Source organism: Vicugna pacos, chromosome 33 (genome assembly GCF_048564905.1).
Source record: "Vicugna pacos chromosome 33, VicPac4, whole genome shotgun sequence".
In the NCBI taxonomy this organism is placed as follows: domain Eukaryota; kingdom Metazoa; phylum Chordata; class Mammalia; order Artiodactyla; family Camelidae; genus Vicugna; species Vicugna pacos.
In genome coordinates, this window is record NC_133019.1 from 2,013,227 (window position 1) to 2,036,793 (window position 23,567).

General features: G+C 54.1%; 1 protein-coding gene and 1 long non-coding RNA gene across 3 annotated transcripts in view; one reads left to right on the forward strand and one right to left on the reverse strand.

The window, feature by feature from the left end:
* The window catches only part of NTM (neurotrimin), an 820,981-nt gene that overhangs the window by 363,466 nt on the left and 433,948 nt on the right, over window positions 1–23,567 (reverse strand). The window lies entirely within an intron of this gene.
* On the forward strand, window positions 19,978–20,691 carry LOC140691051 (uncharacterized). Its single transcript, XR_012066495.1, has 2 exons — window positions 19,978–20,120; window positions 20,316–20,691. It is a non-coding gene; the product is annotated as an uncharacterized lncRNA (long non-coding RNA).

A 23,567-nucleotide genomic window follows, 5' to 3' on the forward strand; every position in this document is an offset into this window, starting at 1 on the left:
ACTGATCTCACACACCAGCTACCCCACTTGCTTTTCTCTCCTTTACTTCAATCACCGTCAAGTTAGACTAAAGACACTACACAAATCCGTGCCGTGTCTTCAGTCAGAAAACAAATCCTCCTCCGTATTCAAAGTGTCTCTATTCTTTGTTTTACTGGATCTTAGAAATTGAAGAAATAATTGAACATGCTTCTGCAGGCTTCTGCACTCCCCGGCTCGCGCCTGTCTGTCTTTTTGGCCTCGCCTTTGGCAGCTCAGGGTCTTTCCCACAAAGCCCCCGAGGCTGCGGGCAGGACGTCCCATCCCTGCCAACCCGGGAGCCGACGTGGCAGGGAGTTCCCTGAGCCTTGTCTACACTTTGTTCATCCAGGTTAGCGGAGAGCCACAGGCATCTTGGGAGTGGCCTGGGACAGTGAACTTGGGTGAGGACTGGGTAGCTCTGAACCGGGGGAGGGAGAGCAGGCACAACGTTGTGCGCGGACGTGTGACTAAGGGGCGACGCAGGAAAATGACCCACCGAAGCTTTCACAGCGGTGTCCACCAGGGGTCAGGACCAAAGATGCTTTAAAAGGAAATGGGTAACGAGGAGACAAACTTTTTTTCCCCCCAAAGTAGAGAATTAGCTTCAAGCTAAAACACAGATCAAGGAGAGATTGGCATGTTTCTATACGGAGAAGCATTAGTACCAGATTCCCCAGGGGAGAGTTGCTGGGATAAACCAAATGTAATATTTCTGTCAATGATGTGTCAAAGGGAATTCATAAAGAACGCTCCCAAGTTTGCAGAAGACATTAAGGTCCCTTGAGTAATTAAATCTTCCGTTGACATGGAGGAGCTGCAAATAATCCACAGAGCTACGCGAGCGTGCAGAGGCGTGGGCGCGTGCAGAGGCGCACATTTGAGGAAAGACCATGCAAAGCGTGCTATTTGACGCTGGAGGCTGGGCGACGGGGCAGGAGGGCCGAGGAGGAGGTCAGGCTTCATGGCTCTGACTTTCAGCCTAAGCCCCACAAGTTGCCAGCTTGCCCTTGGGTGATTTCCTTGCCCCTCAGAGCCCGTTTTCTCCTGTGTTAAATAGGAGTATCGCCTGCCCCATACAGTTCCTGTGTGGGCTAAATGAGATGGCACATAAAGTACCCAGTGATGGGCCTGATGTGTGGTACAGGCTCCACACTGGCCGCCAGCATCTATTTTCTTTTCTTAACAACCCAGGAAAACAACGCTGGAAACAGTCATGACGGCTGGCCCCCAAGCCGCGGTCCTTACGATCCCCTCGGGACGATGATAGTACAGATTGTTGTCGGCAGCTCTCAGGACTTTGTGCCAAAATAAATGCTGGGCCTAATATTTGATGAAAGCTATTTGAAGAATATTGGAAAAATAGAAACCAAGAAATGTTTCCTTTACTCAAGATGACTGTGTATCAATTCTTCAAATGTTACTCATGATAGTTGTCACGGCAGCTCAGGAAGAATCAGGAACTTCACGTGCCCAGTTCTGAGTCACGACTCAGGCTGCAGTCACCACCGGCCCCTCCCGCACGGTTCCGGCCAGTCCTCCCCACTCTGAGTTCTCCATCCACAGCCTGACGCGTGCGGCCGCCTCCCCGGGCCTCAGCCCCTCCCCCTGGCCTGGCCGCCGCGCCGTCTCCTTCTCTTCTTTGGATCATGAGACCCCCTTCCAGGGATGTCCTCCCTCTGTTCTTGCCAGATCTGTTTCAAACTCCACAGTGAAATAAGGTTTCCTGAAAATCTGAGCCATGTCACTCCTCTCCTGACTCAGTCTTTACTGGCTCCACGCAGCAATTTGAATAGAGTCCCAAACCCTTTAAGTGCTTTCTGAGGCTCTGTCCGTTCCTCCTGTCCTGTCTTCCTTTATTGAGCCACACCACTTTTGACTTTATGATGATTTTAATCCCTCAAGGTTCCTGTTTCTCAACACAGGGCCTTTGCATATGCTGCGATTCTGTCAAGAATAGTGTCCCATCGTTTTCAGGCTCAGGTCTAACCATCCTTTGAAGTTCTGACTTCCTCGTAAAGACCATGACTTTCCTGTTCAGCCTGGGGGAATGCCCACTGCGTTGGGACGTCTGACATGAATAATACTTGTAAGAGTTTAAATTCTGTCTCTTCTATTCCTGAAGCCTCGCACAATGCCGTATCATACGTTTCTGATAAATATTTGTTGAATTTAAGTGAATAGTACAGCTGGGGAAAATTCAAAAATTAAAAATTATTTTCCGGCAGGCTGGGGACTCCCAAACGAAGGACCATTAGGAAGATGAAGACGTTTGGTATTCATGACATGGAAGGATAAGATCTACACACACTTATGACCAAGTGCTGGCCAGAAATCAAAAGAATGCCAAGAAATTGAAAGATGGCAGTTTAAGGATGAAAACAAGCACGTCCATATAAAAGGTTAGACAGGCCAAAATAATAGCTAAATAGGATAGATGGAGATGTGGATAAATTAATGGGTGGCGGACCTGTACCGGTTTATTAGGTTAGGGGTGTCTGATGTATATCTCTAACCTTTGAAGTATGATTTCCATGCAAAATCGCCACTGTCCCAGACAGGTAAGGAGGGCGTCTGAACTGACGTGACCTGCTGTGACCTCCCTAATGTCAGGTTCCCATCTACGCGGTAATCCTATTGTCCGCATCGCTGGGGATGATGGAATTACACGTAGCCTCCCCCGCACACCTTACACTCGCCCACGCCAGAACATCTGTGTACACTGGGTAAGGGCATTTTTGAAATGCTGCAAGAACATGGATGGGTGTGTAATTCGTGTGAACCCCGAGCGGGGCCAAAGCGCCCGTCAGGCAGAGTTAGTCTGACTGCCTCTGTCCGTCCTCCGCTCACTCGCCCATTCCTTCCGTGTCTGAGTCCTCACTGCCTCTCGTAACAATGGCTGTGACCCCAGTCCACCCCGCGGCCAGTACCTCCCGACATGCCTGGGGCGCTTCCCTCACCTCTCTGGACTCCCTCCTTCCGAAGGCTCAGCTCCTCATAAGAGTGGGATGACTCCATGTGCCTTTCCACCCCTGGTCCAATGGTCTTTCTTCGCCATCTCCTGGCTTCCCGGTGCCAGCCCACCCTTGAAGGCAGGATGGGGAGCCATCCATTTTCCATGCGAGGCTTTGCTTTTTCACTCTTGTGGAGGAGAGCTGTGACAGCCACAGTCCCCCACAATAGAAACTACACAGACCTGTGTTCAGAGCTTATGCCCCGTACCATTTGCCTCTCCAGACAGAGTCTAACCACAGCTTCCTCTGGGAAGCTCTATTAGCCACTTCCATTCCCTGAAGACACAGCTGGACAGCACGCGCAGGGCCCCAGGGATCCGATGGCAAGCCCAAGTCCAGAAGCGCCCTGGGACTCTTTCTCCCACATCCAGGCTCAAGGCGCTCCTGACTGCCCAGCTGGGATGCGGGCCGCCTTCTCACATCCATGCAGCAGGTGTGTACCCGGGCAGGTGACATAAGGCAGCAGGGACTGTCCTGGCCTCCTCCCAGCCCCCAAGGCTGCAGTCCGCTGTGGAGACACACGCTGGAAATGACTGTACGGGTCGTGAGTGCATCTCACGTGGAATGCATGTTACAAAGGTCAAGCGTGAAGGCACAAGAGAACAGAAGGAGGGAGGGACGGCGCTTTATTCATGATCGCTCTCTCTCAGCCCGGAACAAGGCAAAACACACTGAACACTGAATCGATGGGAGCAGGGTGACTGAATGGACATCTAGAATCTAGTATCTCAGTGTCCGTCCACGAGGCCATCTGGTTGGACGTCTCCACACACAGACATCTCTGCAGACCCCTTTCTTCCTTCCAAGAGGCTGCAGAGTTCTAGGGAACTGGAGTGCCCCACCCCGTGTGCTTGTTATCTATCAGACCAAAACAGGAGACGCTTACACGTCGGGTCATGTAAGTATTTCCAGTATACGCGTTTCGCTCCTGGGAAAGCTAGCTCACCACATCCTCACGGAAAAATCCACCTTCATCCCAGTCTCCAACGCAGGACTTACTACTACTCTCACCCAGGAACATTAGTAATCATCAGACTATGAGCCAGGTGCTGGGTTTGAACCTGAATGTTTTGAAAAACGATCTTATAAATTTTCCAGGGATATCATCTTTAAGCATTACCAGTCACAACTGCCCCTGAATTCTGGGAACTGAGCATAATTACATGGAAATTGACAGGACACAAATGCCAAGAATCCTGTTAACCTTTAATGTCTTGAAAAACCTCTCCTTGTAATTATCTCTCCTTTGTCTTAAATGTTACTGATGAATATTTAGAGGCAGAAGCAAACACGGAAGCGGATGGATTGGAGAACCCTGATCTTGGTGCGGAATCCCAGAGTTTCCCAGGCGTTCCATAAAGCAGTGGGGTGCTAAGTAGAGCACGTGGCACGTGGCTACTTCCAGAAGGCGCCTCCACCTCTGTACTGGCTTGGCTCTGGCTCTCTGCGTACAATGCTCCACGCAAGGTAATGCTCCTTTGCATTGGTAATTAGAGTGAGAATGTAGGTCAGCGGCATTCAGTGTCTAATGCAACTCCTGACCTGTTCTATGTCTTCGGAAAAGTCACTGCATCTTTTCAGTGCTTCAGATTCCCTTTGCGGAAGTGAACGTAATGACATTCCACTCAGACAGCAACGACACCTGCACAGTGTTTTCTTTAAGTCTCCCCATGGACATCCCGTATCGCACCGGTGGAGGTGCGTCCTCTCCATCTCGCCTCCTTCCTAGGCTCCACTCCCACCACTAAGGCGCCCCTTGTTTCTTTTCTCTACTATTTTAACTAAATTGCAGCTCAGCTCTCTGCCTCCAACCCTGCCTCTACCTAAAGCGGGGCAGGGGGGCGGGGGTGATGCTGGAGGACAGACACTTGGGGCGACTGGTTATCAGTGCAACTGCAGAGACACTCCCGCCATTCAGTGCAGGGGGGCCAGGGAGGCTGCACACCCAGGGTCCACGCCCTCAGCCTCTCTGCACATCCCAAGCCAAACACTCACGCTTTCCATCTGCAGTATCTCCTTCCCTCCCCTCCCACCCACAGGTTCCTAAATCCCGCTCAGACCCCAAGCACCAGTTAAAATTCCACTTTCTCCATAAAACAGTGCTTTGCAGATGCCCCTCTGCCACTCTGCCCCGTGGGTTAGACTCACACCTCTTTAGGATCTACACATCCCCACCTCGATGAGATGTGTTTTAAAATGTTGAACTCAGTGCATGCGCTTTTTGTACCGTAGCTGACGGCCTGCTCGTCCGAGCCCACCGAGGAGAGCAGAGGCCCTCTGGACACAGGGACCCCTCCTCGTGCGTTGCGGCTCCTCCCCAGGGCTGACCAACGTGCGCGGCCCGGAGTGTGCGCTCAACCAACACCCGCTACATTGAACGGGCATCTCAGTGGTTGAGAGAGACAGCCCAGGTACAACTGTTGTTACTTCAGCTTGAGGACGCTGAGCTCCAAATGAGTTCTGAAAGCTGGGTTTATGTAGGACCTCCGAGGAGGCGTGCTCCCGAGGTGGGACTTGGCGCTCCCGCCAGCTCACTCGAGGCGCAGGTCTGCACCGAGGAAACCACCCAGAGAGCTTGGCCTGCATTTGTGCCGAAGGAAACGGAACTTTTCATTTCTGGGTCAGCCTCCCCAGAGGAGGGTTTGGACTTTTATCACCGTCTACACCATTCATGGTGGCAAATCTTCTTTCCCTAAAGACTTGTGGCCAAATAGAGCTGCAGGTGTCCTCTTTGTCATACTTGGCTCGCAGCAGAATTCAGGCAGGAAGGAGGCCTGGGTTGTCCAGACACCCCTCGGGCCCTCCCGGCGCTGGAAGCGTCCGGCCCCAGCTGTGCTCCGCGGCGCAGCTCCAGCCTTGACCGAGCCCGTCCATCAAGGCCAAAGCCTGCCCTTGCCGCTCGCTGCTGGACTCGGAAGTGGAAGTGGCCTTTTAATGGAACATTGTCTTGGGCTTGTGTGAAGCCAGGCTGACAGAGGAAGAAAGATTCAATCCTGACACCAATCCTGCTAATACCTGTCACCAAAATGACATTTCCCCTTTAATGATGAAAAATGCACCGGGAAGGAGTGAGGAGCAGGGCCGACTCCCATCCACCGCTCTGGTCGCCCTGGTCCTCCGGGAGGCGGCCCTGCAGCGGCCCCGGCTCAGGGAGAGCGGAGGGTTGCGAGCAAACACGACCAGTCCCCGGTCTGGAAGGGAAGGATGAGGCAGATGGAGGCCTGCGGTTAGGCAGTGTCACCCAACAGCTGACTAATTTCTCCCTGGGCCTTCTGCCCGGCTTCTCAGTAGAACTGCCCCCTGTCTGTCAGGCCCGAGCGGGGCTTCATACTGGTTTCCAGGGCCCTGTACACATGTGGTACCACATCCAGCTTTGCAGGGCGAGTGCACCTCACAAGATCGCCAAACTGCAGGGTGGAGGGCAGGGGGACGTACCTCCCCAGCCCTCAGTCACACTCTGTTGCCTGGAAGGGGTACACTGGAGGCATCCAGTCTACACTGCACGCACCACAGACATATCCAGGAGGGCCTGTGGCTGGGAATGATCTGTCGGGGGGGTGTCCTGCAAAACTGAAGCTTTACAGCCTGAACACATCACGGGGAGGGGGCAGGTCGGCGTGTTGCTGGCAGACCAAGAGCGCTCATGGTCGTCTCAGGTGTGGAGAGCGAAAGCCCCCTGACAAACGCAGATCTGCATCTGCAAGCCCATTGCTCCCGAAGGCACTATAAAATCCTCTTTCTCTCCCCTCCTTTCTTTTCCGCTGGCACAGCCTGCCTCCCACAACAGAGGCGAAAAACGCCAGCTCTTCACTTTCCTGGGTCTTTGGCAGCGACGGCTGAGCACGTGCATGGCAGACGGGCTGGGTCTCCCACCCTCATCAAAACGATGCAGGTGCACACTTCCGGCCCCTCGCACCCCTGCCTTGGACCACAGGCATGGTGTGAGGGCTGGGGAAATGCAGCGGCCCCCCAGCACACGCACACTTATGGAATGAAGACCCCACAACTCAAGCCTGATGGAGGCCAGCTGTGAGACCCTGGGTCCCAGACACCGTTACCAAGCCTGCAGACACCCTACCTCCAGGCTTCTTTCATGCCCTCATATTCTAAGTTTATTAAGTTAGGGTTCGACCCCTTGCAGTCCAAAGCATCCGAAGTGTCCCGTCCACATCTCGTCAGGAGAACCGGGTTAACTACGAGGGTGGTACGCGCCTCCAGACTCCTTCACTCAGCCTCGAGCTGGTCTTGCTCTGCACACATTTCCTTTGCATCCTGCTGCCTGCTGTCTCTCATTCCCTCACTCTTACAAACCCTGGCACACCCAGGCTGGCTCCTGCATCAAGAAGCACAGGGCACCAGGGTGCTTCCAAAGTTTGTATGCTTTTGCAATTCTTATGACGTTAATTAACACAGCTCCCCCGCACCAGCTAACCTGCCAGCAAAGCAACCAGCGTCATGATCTTCTCTGTGAAGAAGCAAACTGAGTCATCTGTGTCCCTGTGTCTGCATGTGTGGGCTTCTGGCTCCGCCTCCTCCTTCTCCAATGTTCACACTTTTCAAATATATTTTAGATCAGCAGTGATGCGATTCAAAGGGACTTGACCTGAAGAACCAGGGCCCCCAAAGCAAGTGAAGCACAAGGGCACTTTTTGAAAAACCTCTAACCCTATAAAAATCCCTACAAATAACTAAAGCCACACTGGCCACACCTTCCATCTGTCCTTCTCCGATGTCCTTGGCCTCTTCTTCCTCCCTGTATCCTTGCAGACAAGGGAGAATCCTCCAACATAGAGCTTGGTGGTGCAAAGTGACCCCTAAGCTCCAAAAAGGATGCCGGAGCTCTGCCTTAGGGGAGAGAAAGGACGTGCAACACTGTTCCCAGGGAACGAGCGGCAGGGGCAGGAGAGAAGCTTCTGTCTGGAGGCAGAAGTGCGGCCCCTGTGCGCTCAGGAGGGTGGGGCCCCTGCTGCGGGTCCCCTGGGATGAGAAGCCCCCTCCCGTCAGGGGAAAGATGCTCTTGCCCCTGGAGGGTGTGGGCTGACCTGAGCGCCGCTGCCGGTCCAGGACAAGGACCAAGAGCTCTCCCCTGCTCCGGTCTGCAATGTAAGTGATGGCTCCCAGTTAGGAAGACAGACAGAGCTTGGACACCCAAGACCCTTCAGTTCCCTCCACCACCTGAGTGCAGGCACCCAGAGGCCAGAACGTGGTAGCACTTCGCGACAGCCATGCAGCTAAACGTCCCCTGGAGGCGCCAGAGAAACCCCACATCCAGGTGGAAAATGCACAGAAGTAGACAGGTGAGATGCACCTCGTGCCTGACTGTGGTTAGAAACCGGCCGTGAGCGCCCAGCAGCAAAGGAAACCGCTTGAGAGAAGCTATGTAACATGCGCGTGCCGTTCTGAGTCACATCTGTGCCTTCTTCTGTGGAACGGTGGATGAGCTTATTAAAATGATAAAGATGATTGCTCTCTGCACGCTTATAATGACCATGATTGGTGTCAAAATGCTGGATTTACCAAATAAAGTCTCTCCTATTGTGGGGTTTGATTCTCCCTCAAGCGCTTTGCCCAGCGGAACCACCAACCCCACTGAGACGCATGGGCCAGCCCAGGCTCACACTTGGGAAGGAAGCCAACAGGGTCCCCCCGGCGGAACGGCTGGGAGCTCGGTTGCAGACCCTCCCACTCGACAACACGCTCAAGACGCGCTTGCCCTGGCCGCGGTTTACTAAACGCACGGACCCAGCCTCCTTCGTGGGGAGACTCCCTCCGCCGTGGCTGTGGGCGGGTGGGGGGACTTCGGGAGGACAATGGGAATAATTCATGAGGGACAAGCAGGGCAGATGCCCAAGCACCAGATCCACTGTCGGAAAGTCGGCCGGTGGAAGCACGCGTCGTGGGAAGAAAGGGAAGACTGTCCGGGATGTCAGATCTCCCACTGTGTCACCTCTGAGCTTCTGGAGAAGCAGCATTTGTCCACAGAACAATGAGCAGGACTTACAGGCACCACGGCCTTGGGGAGCTCGAATACTGTTCCACCACTGAGAGCACGGCGGGGCGGTGTCACAGCCCCGGCGGGGCCGCTGCAGGACCCGGTGCCTGCCGGCTGGAGGCTGTTTGTCAGGACACAGTGGTTCACCTCCTCCTCCTCTCAGCAGCATGAGGCCCCTGGAAACACTGACCTCCTTCCTGAAATGGCCTCTTCCTTTGCAATTCAAGACACCATGCCTCTCAGATTCCCTTTCCTCCCCTCCCAGGAGTGCAGTGTTACCATCACATGCCATGTCCCCTCCGCCACGCCATCCCTGCACATGAAACGCGCCCTCCTCAGTATGTGCCTGCCACGACCCCTCTTCCATGCAGCCCCCTCTGCTCATCTCTGTGAGAAATGTCTCCCTCTTCTGGATTCCTGTGATGTTTCATACTTTCTCTAGCATGTAAAATACATTGCCCTGTGTTTTAAGTGGGTCTAAACACGCAGAACCTTCCCCACAAGCAGGTAAGCCTATTGCCAGGAGGGTCTTTGTCTTGGTCTTTTAGTTTTAGTTGAAGTCTACTTAGTTTACAATGTTGTGTCAATTTCTGGTGCAGAGCACAATGTCTCAGTCATACATGTACATGCATATATTCCTTTTCATATTCTTTTTCCTTACAGGTGACTACAAGATATTGAATATAGTTCCCTGTGCTGCACAGAAGGACCTTGTTGTTTATCTATTTTATATATAGTAGTGTGTATCTGTTAATCCCAAACTCCTAATTTATCCTTCCCCGTCTCCCTGCCCTCGTGGTAACCATAAGTTTGTTCTCTATGTCTGTGGGTCTGTTTCTGTTTTATAAATAAGTTCATTTGTATCTCTTTGTTTTAGATTCCCCATGAAAAAATTCTTCATATTGCTAATTACCAGAGAAATGCAAGTCAAAACTACAATGAGGTCTTTGTCTTTTGATTGGACCGGTTTACTTTAGAGCTGAAAAGACCCACATGGGTCACCTAGGTCAATGTCCTCGCTTCCTACACGAGGACACGGAGAACTTCAGAGCTTACCCCTTGAGTCATGTTCACACAGTGAAGCCAGACTGAAGCTGGGGTTCATTTGCACCCTTGGCACAGTGAAGGGCTTGCTTAGAATGAGGCCAGAATGAAAGACTGTGTGAATGAGCCCAGAAATTTCCTGAGACCTGCCATCTCATAGCCAGACTCGGTCCAGCCAGAGACATACACGAATGGCATGGAACCCTTGGTCAGCCTCGTTCTGGAGAAGCTCCACTTCTGTCAGCACCACTCTGTTCTCACCCAAAGGGGTTTGCCTGAGGGGCTCGGAGCCTCTTAATACGCACTTGGGTGGCGGAGCTCCTACAGTCAGCTGACTGGGGATGAACGTTCTTTGGATTATTATGCCTTAATCCATTAAGAAAATGGACAGAAGATCAATCCAGCACTAATAAAAGATGATTGAAAATTTCTAATATAAACCCACTAGCGCAACCGTGCTTTACAAAAACGGAAAATGCGTGTGGCTTTCCTCCCCTGCGGACACTGCCCGGGGCGCGCCCCGCCTCTGCGGCCCCTGCACGCGGTGGGCCGCTGCTGGGCTTGTGACCGGCCGGCGGCCTCCCCAGGAGCGCAGCAACGCCAATTAATTGCAGTAACGAGCAGGCTGCACGTTTAAGGACACGCACAGCCGGATTCCTAGCAGCCTTCACAGGCTCAACCCGTGTTCAGGGAGCTCTGTTTCTGGGGGCTGTAGTGTGTGCCTCCACAAAGACGGACTGCTCTGAGGGTCAGGGGTGGGGGGGGTGTGCATGCGTGTGTCCACATGCACAGGAGACCGCTGTCTCAGGATGGCCAGGCACTTGCCTGTAGAAAAGGGACCTGGGTGTCAGAGAGGACGCTCCTGGCAGAGGAGGCGAGTGCTGCTCTGGGAAGGCGTCTTGGTGAACAAGAGAGATGAGACTTGGAGTAGGGGGACCTGGGAAAGGCACAAACGCCTGCCTCACAGGATGTGTGTGAAGGTGCGGGCAGCGGGTTCCGGCGGGGACATCAGCCCTGGTTTGGGGACAGTTTATCCCAGTGCTCGCGGGTCTTGTGTCCCTTCTCATCCTTCCCCCGTCTGTTCATTAAATCCTTTCGGCCGGGCCCCTCTCCCGCCCCACCCTGCCCTTCCTTTTCTGCCCTTTCCACCTGCGTGGAGGTGACAGGCCATGGAGGGAAAGCGGCTGCCTCTCACCGGAGGGACTGGCTCTGGTGGTCCTGTGGTTTGGAACCACGTAGAAGTCCCGAAACCACCCCCAAAGGAACGCGGTTTCCCCTTGAAGACCTTCTAATGTATTTTTTAAAAAGCCCACACGCTGGGCCGTCAAAGTCACATGCGATGTGACAAAGTGGGTAATTATGTTCCACTTAGCGCACATCAAAGAACAAGTGTCCGGAGAGCCGGCCCACGGGCCCCAGTGCGTGCGGGAAGGGGCGGTGGTGAGGACCACCGGGGCGGGGCTGGGCGCAGACCCCCGCCCGCGCCCTCTGCTCCCTGCCGCCCTGGGAAGGAACGAGGCCACGGGGCTCATTTAAATGTGGGAGCGTGTCTGGCCTGTCTCTCCTGTTCCTTTGTTTGGTTTTCATGGAAACGTGTGTTTATGGGAAACTCAGAGCATGCTTGCTGCAGACAGATGTTTCTGGTCTCTGTCCCTCATCACGCTAGGAATCCTCCTTCTGGGAGATGAACCTCCATTTTCTTTTCTCCTCTGCCACGCAGGGGATGAAAATAAATTATCAATGCTTCTAAAAGGCAGAGGTCCGCCCGAGTCGAAGCCTTTGGCAGAGACTCACCCCCTGGAGGTGAAGCTGCACCTCCCTGGAAGGAGAGGCAGAGCCGCGGGCGCAGGTGGTGTCCACAGCCCTCATCACAGGTGCGAAGAGGGGTCGGGCTGGATGCAGCCTCACCGACGCCGGCCCAGGCTCCCCATTCACCCCTGGACTGTCCGCATCCCAACTTCCCACCCTCTGCTTCCCCCATCAGCTGGAAAACTTTGTCACTTTAACGTTTGATTATATAAAACCTCGCTCGCTCTACCCCCTGCGGATGAGCAATTGTTCTGCTGTTTCTATAAAACGCCACAGGAAATATGAAAATAGGAGGCAGGATTTGGAGCAAGACTGTTGCTAAACGCCTGTGGTTGGAAGCGTCAGACGTGGCCAGGCAGATTTTACATCTGTGATGGGATGTGGAAGGGAAAGGGGAGGGGTCGGGGGAGAGAGGACGGGCACAGCCCAGGAGCCCTGCCAAGAGGCTGTAACTGACCTTTGGCCTGAAGGCACTGAATCTGGGCCTGCACCCCAGCAGGGCTGTCCCCACCTGCACTGGGCTCACGGCTTTAGGCAGGAGAGCCGGGCCAGCAGATGGGTCAAAAGTGAGTCACAAGCTGGAGGGGAGGAGCCACACATCCCCCTGCAGTGTGAGACGCCCTTTCCAAAGCAGGCTGGACATTACCTGCCGTCTCGCTCTTTCTCTAATCAAGTGTTCTCCTGGGAGGCAGTGCTGAGCAGTGACTAAAGGTGTAGGACTGGAGCCAGCAGCCCCCACGGCTCTTTCACTGACATGTAAATGTGCCATGTAGCCCTCTCCTGCCTCGGTTTTCTCACCTGTAAAGTGGGACTAGCTGTAATAGTACCTCCTTGATACTGTGCACCTGGAACAGGGCTATTATAATGACCTAAGAGGTAACCGTGATTACCTAGTAGCGACCGTGTGTGGGAGCCTGGCCTCAAACTCCCGGGGCTCATGACTCGATGGAGGAGAAGATACCTAAGCAGATTACCAAAGGTGTGGTGGAAGCTGAGAGCGTGGTCTCCAGTGAGTCTGAAGCTTTGGGCATCGGGATCAAAGGGCCTGGAGAACACTTAGCAGCGGAGGGGGCAGCACAAGGGGAGGGTCTGGCCTGTGGCCCAAGAGCGGACACCTCCTGGAGAGACCAGAGTGAGGGTGAGGGGCGACCGCCATCTTTCAACCCCGAGGACGAGACTCGGCCTGGAAAGGTTGCAGAGAGGAAAGAGAAGAGGACTCTGGGATGCTGGTCCTCACGGGCCTGCCTGTCTCCGGGCTTCGGGCTCCACAGTGAAGCCCGTGAACTTGGCCTTCTGTCGTCTGCGGTGGAACGCAGTCTCTGACGCCCGGAGGCCTGTGCACAGCTACTGAGGCACCAAGCAAAGCCAGTTTCTCTCGGGCACTTGGAAGAAAGGGTCCGTGTCGCAGCAGTAGTCCCTGCACGTCAGGAACCCGCAGCCTCAGTTCCTCTGCGTTGTCAGGCGGGACTCAGGCCTCCTACCAGCCTAGGAAGGCACGTGCCCGGGCCCCAAAGCCTCGTCTTCACGCGGCCCACCCAGGAAGAGGGCAGGAGTGTCAGCATTAAAGGACAAATGCTGGCTGCTGAATGTTTGCAAGGGCAGTGGGGTTAGAGGACGCGTCCTTCACATGGAGAAGAAAGGGACCCCTACAGAGCGCTGGTGGCTGTTTTCAGGCCCGTCAGAGGGGGGGCCTGGATGGAAGGCTGCTGGGGAGACGGAGGGAGGCCTGGAAGAGGATGGCTATGGTCCTCAGCTTAGTCTTGAGGCAGAAGTGGGGACAAACGCAACACCCAGGGGCTAGGCTGGGGACAGTTGATGTCAGGTAGGCAGTTGACATGAGGACCCCAGTGCAGAACGGCAGGAAAATCAGGGCTTTGGACGTACGTTGAGGAGGATTTTACCAGCTCATTTAGGTCTTGGGCAAAGGGGACCTACCCCCTCAGCCTAGGGTTCCCAGGTCGTGGGATGGAAATAGCAGTGCCCACTCACAGGCTGACCCCAAGGATGGTTCACGAAAGAGCCTCCACACAGCAGCCACTGTGCGCTTGAGGGCTCCTGGTGTCACTGAGGAGGGTGGGTGGAGCCGTCTCCAGGGAATCCCAGGGGCCCGGGAGCGCCCCTTCCTCCTTGCCAGAAACATGGAAGAACAGCTCTTAACCAAGGCTGGCCATGGTCACGATCAGGCTTGTGGGGAGGGAAGATCCCGCAACACTTCTGACCTCCCACCCCTTCGGGGTGCAGGCATCTCCTCTGAATCCACACGTAGCCCTGCGTCTGGAAAGAAGACACTCAAACAGCAACCCTGCCGAGAATCCCTTCCCTCCCGACTTGGCGAGAAAGCGCCGCCATGAACACAGTCCCCACGATTAGGCCAGGCAGCGCCCCCAGGGCCCAGGCAGAAAGGACGCTTTCAGGTGCAGGGGCCAAATACGAGCAAATACAGCTCAGCCCAGGACTGGAGAGAGGGCTGCTCCACCAGCTGAGACCCATCCAGAGCCTGAGCTGGTGGCCGCCCAGAGGTCCCTTCGGACCTCCTGCCCCAAGGCGGAAATCGTCCTCCCACCGTGCACCCGGGCTGCAGGGCTGGTGACAGTGAGGCCCAGGTATTCCAGCGGCCCTGCCAGCCCATGTGCCCCCGGGGTGTGGGGGCTCTGTTTACTCAGAGGAGCTGGTGGTTTTCACGGTGGGGACCACAAGCACAAACAGATGAAAGATAGCAGTGAACCAGGGCGGAGTGAGCGGAACAGGCTGAGATCGCACTTGTGCCCCGGCCCCGCCGTGTCCGCCTGGCTTGCCTCCGGCAACGGTCAGGTGGAAAGCACGCTGGCCCGCGGAGCCGCAGGGCAGACGCAGGACAGACAGACAGCCCGAGCTCTGTCTCTCAATGGTGGAACCCCTCCTGTCCCTCCCCGGGTGGCAAAGGGAGAATCCAAGAGCCGCCAAGGTGTCCTGCCTCACCTCCCATCATCTCCACCTTTCTGAGATGTGACCGCTATGTGACATAAAAAGTTTGCTCACTCTTGTGTCGGGAGTGAGGGGTCCCGAGCCCGCAGGGAGCGCTGCTCTCAGCAGCGCACTTCTTGTGTAGAATGTTTCTAGCTGTTCCCTAATTTAACTGCAGCCTCGGTACAAAAAGCTCTTTTGTTGCGGCGGTGCAGATAATGCAATGAGACGCCACCCCCTCTGTGAGCTAATGACGTTTGTGGGGATGACAGGTGGGTATGGAAATGGAATCGGATGGGCGGGGGCAGGCGGTGGTCCCCGCTCCGCGCTCTCCGCCGTTTCTGCCGGGCTCGGGAGGAAGAGCGCGAGCTGTTATCCAGTAGTCTGTGCATCAGGAAATTCATCTAATTTCATCATGAAGGTGTTACTCCATCAGAAACAGGCGACGTGTCAGCAGAAATGCAGAGGGCCATTTTTACGTGTCAGCCGGCTCTCCACGGGGCCCACACCTGCCTGGGACGGTGTGAAAAGTGCAGGTGGAGAGAGTGGCACTGCCACACTAGATGGGTCCCCACAGGGAGGCCAGCCCTCTCTTCTCTTCCTGTGAGTGATTCCTGCCAGGCTGTCAGCTCTGTGAGGGCAGGAGTCCGCTCTGCTCTGCCCGCTGGGCACCCAGTGCCTGGGGCGAGCGTGGGGAACACGCAGCCCGGGTGAATGACTGAACTCCGCCTGCCGGGTTTCCCAGCCCAGGCTTCTCTTTCTGACTGACGTGCAGTTGACACAGAGTGTTATGCTGGTTTCATGTGCACAACAGGCTGATTTGACCTTTGTAGTCACTGCGAAGTGATCACCACGGTAAGTTACCACCCATCACCTGTATGGTGCCCCATTTTTGCAGACCTGCTTCCTCCTCAAAACTCCAACTCCTCAGTTTCCGTATCTGTGAAATAGGGGCACTGAGAGTATCTAGCTCATAGGGTTGTTTCAAAGATCAAGTAGGTTGATTCCCATGAGGGTCTTAGAATAGCTCCTGCCTCATGCTAAGTGTTCAATGAATTATAGATATTATTCGCTGCAGCCACCACATCACACCACCCAAACACACACAAACATGCAGCCATTTAGTTATAGGTTACATATAGGTTATGCAATGTTAGAATTATATCCCATTCCATAGCATCCACCTATGGATGGCAGGTCATCCCCACGTACAAAGACACGATGCTGCCCTTTCTCTTCTTTGCTGTGAAAATGACGTTTACCTTGAAAATCCCAGCTCAGCACCTTTGCAGGGAAGGTGGGAAATGGCGTCCCTCTGGCACTCGCTTGTCGCCTACTCCCACCAACCTTCTGCTTTAATGTCTCAGACGCTGGGTTTCAAACATAAGCCAGAGAGAATGTGCACCTGTCTGGGGTCATAAAACTGAGTTCTCGTCTTAATTCTTTCACAAATCAGCATGTAGCAGAGAAACTCACTCTCCCTCGTGGCCGGCTCCCTCATCTGAGCAGGGATGGGGGCACGCTGCGTGCAGTTTTGTTCTTTCTCCATCCTCAGTCTCTGTGAACGTGGCCACCACCCCAAGGTCTCTGAGAGTCTGGCCCCATCTGGCCAGAGCCTCAGAGGGGCACGTCGGCCTGGGATTTCGGTTTGGATTGTATGGGGTTACGGTGGGAAAGCCCTCGAGCCCTGTCTCACCAGCTGTGGAAAGGGGAGGGGAGACACCGCGACCTCTGAGTAGGAGGTGGTAATGCTTTGACTTCTCCTTTTTAATTACGTGAGACACACTGCAATTGTCCCGGAAAGGTGACGTGCTGACGCACAGGTCTTGACAAGGAGGAAGCAGCCAAAGAGAAACCCTTGATTTTCTGCCCCATGGGGACCCCTTGGGCCACTTCTGGGTGTGAGGCGGAGGCGCAGAAGACGCCTTTCCTCTTGCAGGCGCTGCCAGCCCTCCGTGCTCGGGAGGGGCGTGCACCGGGGCTACGCCGCGCGCGTTCTGTCCCAGGCAGCATGGCTTCTGAGCCTTTTATCCAGCCTGACCCAGTCACTCATGATTCTCTTGAACTTTTTTGATCCATTCTCTATTCTCTTAGGAAAAACAAGAAGTAATAAAATGAAGTAGAAAGTCTTAACTCTCATCAGTTTCTTATTTCATGAAGCTTAAACGTTCCAACATGGCATTCAAGGCTCTCCGTCATCCGGCTGGGAACACCTGCCCCAGCACCCAGCCCAAGTCAGCAGAGGCCCCTTACCCCCTGCCCTTCTCCCGTCTGCGGGTACTCGCTTCCTCGTCCCACTTGCGAACCGTCTTTCCTCTCTGTCCCCGACTCGTGCCCCACCTTGGGCAGTGCACAGACAAGGTACTCAGTGATCGGTAGGAAATGAACCATAGCTTGAAAGTAAGACAATGTTCCTGGTCCTCCCTGAAGAGCTCTGGGGGTGACCTCCTCTCCCCTAAGCTTGCACTAAGCGATTTTCAATTTTCCCTAATGCGGGAGGCAAACAAGTGCAGACCACGTTCACATCTAACGGTGATGACTCTTACCACCAACCTGTTTCCTGGACTGATGACAGCAGGAATGACCCAGAAGGAGACAAGAGAACCTTTGGCTTTAAGCACATTCGGGGCGATGTCAGCCCTACCACCCAGCGTGATGTGACTCGGTGAGGACTTTTTAAGTGCTTATCATGTGCCTGGATCTGCACTAGGCAGGACTAGGCAGGTGCGGGTGGGATGGGCGGAGGGGACAGTTCACAGTCATGTGTTTGCATCTGTGTCCATATCGGTGTCTCCCCACACGCAGGCACACGGGCACACATACAGACCAGCACGCACGTGCGTGTGTGCCGTTTAATTCCCACGTCTGGCAATTTGCACGCATCTTGGAAGGTGGGAATTTGAGTGGAAATTCTAGGGAGAGAGAAATCAGAGAGCACATGTTTGCCACGTAACAGGCCTGTGCTGCTTGGTTTACGCAAATCTCAGCCCAGCTCTCCGAGGTGGGGCTGTCATCCTATTTTTCAGGCTCAGAGAGGTTAACGCCTGCTCGGTGTCGCCGTCTTGCTTGTGGCAGAGCGGAGATTCGAACCCAGATGGGTCTCACATTCAAGTGTTTATTTCTCCTCCGGTTGCCACTAATACTTTCACTGAGGAGATAAAACACAGTCAGATCATCTTTTGATCAGTAGCAGTTATTGCTGGAATGTTCTTCCTGCTTCTCCTGTCTTTTAATTATCCACCCTAATCCCCACCCACCTGGGACCCGACACCTTTGCGTAGGGGGCTAGCACCTGGGGGCTGGGTACCAGCTGTCATACTTGACTGTAGATGCTCCCGGCTTTGGGGGCCAAAGGGGGAGAGTGAGACTTGGACTGGAGCTTTCAACATCACAAAGGATCAACCTGAGGACTTTGTTTCCTGAACCAGCCAGGTGAGAATTTAAGTCCTGGGGCAAAGGAGTCTGTGTGGCTGTCCCCCTGGGAATACAGATAATAACCAGAAAGCTTTGGGTTTGCCCCAGGGACCCTTCAATCTGCAGGAATTCTTCCAGGTGCCTATTAGCATACTTCTGTCCCTGGCACCTGGCTCTGAACTGCAAGGTCCAGGGCTCTGGGCAGGAAACTCTGTGTGAGGAGCCGTCCTGCTAGTCCCCAGCCTGAACGCTGTCTCCCCAGCTCCAGGCTACTGCTCCTGGTCCCAGCGCCTGCTGGGCGAATGAAGAACCCCCTCCCGTACCTGCTTTGTTACTCACAGGTCTTTATAGGCTGCGACCACCTGCCCCCACCTCCCAGTCCTCTCCTCCTCTGCACTGAAATTCAGCACCAGCCCCAGCTCCGCCGGCCGTGGACTGAGCGTGCTGCCAGCGCCGGAGCCTCGTTAAGGCATCAGCCACGGCTCAGAAAAGGGGGGAAAAGTCACTGTCAGAAGCAGTCCTCCTGGTTCTCTTTATTGAGAGTTTCGTGATTTGTCTGTTGGGTTAGAAGAGCTTTAGATTTGCCCAGATGGCTGCGTGCATGTGTGTGCATGTGCTGTGCATGGTGGGGGCGATGGGGTAGCCGAGTAGAAAGAGGTAATTGGCTTCCCTGTGTCTCCACTCTGTCTCTTTGGCCCTATGGCTCTATGCCGTCATAATTCCTGAAGGTGGCAAAACCAAAAAACAAAAAAATCAGTAAGTCTCAAATGCTATACACAAAAGTCCTCAAAGAGCCCTTTGAAGCACAGATGATTCTTTCAGCTTCTCAAGATTCCAAGACCACAGAACAGTGGAACATGAAGAAGACTATATATAGGATCTAAGGAGAAGAAAGGTATTTGGGGCAACTATTTAAAAGACCACGAGAGAGGAGCTGTCCCTGGGCCGACGGCTTTTTGGGAGAAGTTTATCCATAAGACTCCAAGTAGGTGGATTCATCTCTTTCTAGGATTCAGACGATGAAAAATAAAATATTTTTCAAATTAATACTAAAAAAAGTAAAATTGAACATATTTTGAATCTCAAGCCTGTCACGTCCCCCTAAGACATCACGATGGAGTGAAGCTGACAGAACGGGTCCCGTTGCCACCTTGCTGAAACTCTCTACTTTGCAAATACGTAGCTGAATTAACCTCATTAATCTTACTTCGGCTTTAGTGCAAGCGTGTTGAAGGCTGGGGGTGGGGCGTAGGAGGCGGTGTCAAGGTGACTTAGATTTGGTCTTTTTCGTGTTGTTTGCAGGAACGGTTTTGCATGGAGTGGACCCTGGAAGGCACTATCTTGACAAGGACCCAAGGTTAGCATCTCCAGGTGGGACCCTGGAGCCTTGAGCTCCCTGGCGTGCTGCCCGGAGAAGAGCAGAGCATCGTTTCTGTGGTGGCCCTGCCAAGAAGGTACCGCCTGGGGCTGGTCAGAGAGAAAAACGGGACGGACCGGGGTCAGGGTCGGGCTTCAAAATGGAGGTCTGAATACACCTGATGTCGGATAAGGGCGCGAAGGGCGGAAGGACACGCACCCGCTTCAGGCTGGAGGAGACCGAGAGTTCTGACAACTGAGTTTTAAGTGTGTTCCTGGGGTAGCTCCTGGGCCGGAACGGAGGAAGAGGCATTGCTGTGGCGCTCGGCAACGCGGGAATGAGTTCCGCGGGCCAGCAAGTTGCCTTGGTATCAGACTGATCTCGGACTGGGAGGAAGACAGGACTCTCATTTGGGGGAGGTAGACCCTGCAGTCCTTAGGGGTGACAGGGCCTCATACAAAGCGTCTCTCTCTCTTTCTCTCTTTCAAGAGACCCTGGACCCAGAAGAAAAGAGCAGGAGGTAAGCAGGGTAAGTCCATCCCACCAAGCAGGACGGCCAAAGCAGCCAGCGCCCTCACGCCCGGCTGCCCGCTGCCTCCCAAGCCCCTTTCTCTCCCCACCTCTGGCCGCTGCCCCACACCCCCTCCTCACCAGGCGCCCCTGTCACGAGGCTGTTACACAATCCCCAGCCTCCCTGATATTAAGCTTCCCTCTGCGGATGCAGGAGCTTCAACAGGGAGCACTTGAAAAGGAGAGGCCTCCGAGCCTCAGAGGACCCGTCTCCAAACACAGGCCTTCCGGCACCGGGGGCAGAGGACGAAGCCCTGGCTTGTCTCCCAGCACAGGTGTAATGAGGATCTCGCCATTTGGCTAGCCCCGCCCCGAGGGCCTGAGGCTCCCCAAACCGCCCGGAGGAGAGCTGGGCGTCCCCCCACCACCTCCGAACCCCTTGCTCTAAAGGATACTGGTCCCCTTTGGCCCAGAGGATGGGCCCCTGTAGGTAAAATTCCACAACGGAGCATTAGAAAGATGTGGTAAAACATATAAGCATTATTAAATATTGTCATCAAGATGAGGAATAAATCAGACATTTTATGGTTTCTGATTATAAATTCCGTTTATTCCATAAGCATTCAAAGAAAGAAAAAAGCAGATGCTACAGAAATTTAAGCATGCCTGGGGTGGGTGTGTTTCATCAGTGCCGTGTGGCTGCTGGCTCGCAGGCAGAAAGCGGGGCGGCGCCCTCTCGGGGCCAGCAGGGACAGGCCGCTGTCTCTCTGGGACCCCGCGCACAGTCTTTGGCAAGTGAGAGCACGCCTATGAGGTTTTCGCAAGTCAGGCATCCTGGCCAGATTCCTTCTGGGGGGAGCGTGAAGACGGCCCCAGACCTTGCCTAGGGGAGAAGCGCGGTGGCGAGAGCCTGTGTGGGTCCTGGCAGGGTCCTGCTAATCGACGCGGGTCATGGACAGGAGAGACAGGACGTGAACCACCCGAAAGAAACCATCCTGGCCGTTGAAGACCAGGAGTGAGGCACATCCCGGCGCGCACGCATCCGTTCAGTCAACTTGATGATTTGTGTTCATACGGCGCATTACAGTTTACACACTGTTTCACTAAATCCTACACCACCCTCTGGCATCGCCAGGGCTCTTCTCATCCTACAGACGGAGACAAGGAGGGCGTGTCATTCACGCGGCCGGGCCTGTCCAGCTCCGGCTGACGCTGTGCCCGAGGTGACACCTCTTTAAAGCGGTTCCACACGGAGAGGGATGAAAACGGACAGAATTCCGACACTCCTCGTGGCAGAATCTGACCTGCTTTTGGCTCTGGACTGACTTCTCTGTTATTCCTGTAGCAGATTTCTCTAATTACGTTTTGCTTGGGCTAAGATGAAAATTAATTGGTCTTCTGGTGATTGCACATTGGGTGGTGAACAGGGCAGACACCGGAGGACATGCTGCCGAGTCGGGCCCCGCAGCGGGTGGTCCACAAGGACACGGCGAGTGGTAAGTGGGACACACTGAGGCGGGTCTCTGCTGTGCCCGGCGGTGGCTTCGGTGGCTGGGATCTTATCTCGGGCTCCGTGGGACAGCACACAGCCTGATGAGCCCCAGCTGTTGGCTCCACGTGCCTGCGCGCGCGCACACACACACACACACGGACGGAGGGGCACAGATGTGCAGCCTTCCACAACACGCACACTGTTTGTTAGACGCTGGGAAGTGTTGACTTTTGGAGAAAGACCCGATAAATCACTTTGGAGATGGAGAAAAGGAAAAAGATGATAAAGGAAAAAAAAATCTGTTCTCTCCCCCCTTTCAAATGCCACAAGAAAATGTCAAGGAAATTGCTTTACTGGAAATAACGGAGAAGTTCAAAACAAAATTGTCAAGTGTCATCCCGTGGCCCGACTCTCCCTTCACATGGGGCCCCCCTTCCCCTGCCTGTGAGCTGCCTTCCTGCCTCTGCCTCGAACCTCTCAGGAAGCCACTTCTCCGGCCTCCAAAGGAGGATGAACCGAAAAACAACCCCTGGAAAGCCTTTCACTAAAGGGAATAATAGATAATAAACAAAAGGACAAAGGAGGAGGTAAGAGATCCTTCTCGGCCAGCTGGCTCTGTCCAGCCTGGGGACAGTATCCACCGGAGACCACACAGCAGAGGCTGATCATCTTTTTTGATGCCATTATTATCAAAAGCCTTTATTACATGAATAGCCGTGCAATTTATGTACAGGCCGCCATCAATAGGAAACTCTAGAGGGACACTTCTGCCTTCTTGTAACTTAAAATCCATTAGATTTCACAGTCCTGCAAAAAGCTTTCCTGACTTGCCATCCACTCTGCTCCTGTGACAGCAGCCCCAGCAGGGCTCGGCCAAGAGACGCGGGGCAGGAGCTGTTTTGTGTTAGTGCGGATGCATTCATTCCGACGTCGACACTGGCCCTTGACTGGACTCCAAGGACAGAGCCGTGGACGAACGGCAGATTCTTCCCCAGGGGACTCACAGACAATGCCGTGATGATATTCAATCATTCTTTTTTCTTTTCCAGTGTAGGAAAACCATCGTTACACAAAATGTTTCCAGGAAGTCCAATATCTGAGACCAGTAAACCAGAGGTTTTGGTTAAGTGGGGAAGAGTGGACAGTGAGGAGAAAACTTACGAAGGAGAAGGTATAAAGGAGAAAGGAGAACCCCATTTTCTGTGTCGGGGAAAAGGCTCCTGGGGGTTCGGTGATTCCTCCAACCCACAGTTAACCAGCAGAGAACGGGGTGTGCAGGGACTCGCTGGATCTCAAACTCTCGCTCCCACGGCCCCCACCGCCCCCCAGGCCCTCGAACACAAAGGGGCATCTGGAGACGGGGCTCGGCTCTTGCCCCACTGAGTTCACCCTTCGCTGACTTAGCAAGTGCCAGACTTTTCCCCAGTCACGATTCACAACAAAGTCTCTCATTCCCACAGCCCCACCCCTGGTGCGGAAAACCCCACTGGGACTGGGATCGGTGCTCGGTCCTGCTCCTGGATCGGGAGAACTCTGGCGGCAGTGAACGTCCTTGATCGATCATCCGGTGCACTTGGACAAGCCAAACCGTGAAGCCCCTAAGTAATCCTTCCACGTGTACAAACCGGTTCAGCGCATAACGCAGGCAGCTGTAGAAGGAATGCAGGAAGGCACCCCACAAACCGAGTGCGCGAGAAGCACCAAAGGAGCAAAGAGGTAGCTAAACCCCCAGGGCAGTGCCTACGTGATTTGAATGTTACAATTAAGAAACTTGACCAATTAACTGCATAGAATTCTAGAATTTTTTCACATGTTCCTTAGCAGTATTCGGTCAGTGGAGAACACCTTCCTGCTACTTCCTGCTGAGGCTGTCGCCTTTGCTTTTAGGCATGGCGATTTGAAAACTGAACATCGTGATGAAGACAACTTATCTTGAAAAAAATCCCTTAAAATTGGAATGAAAAACACAATCCA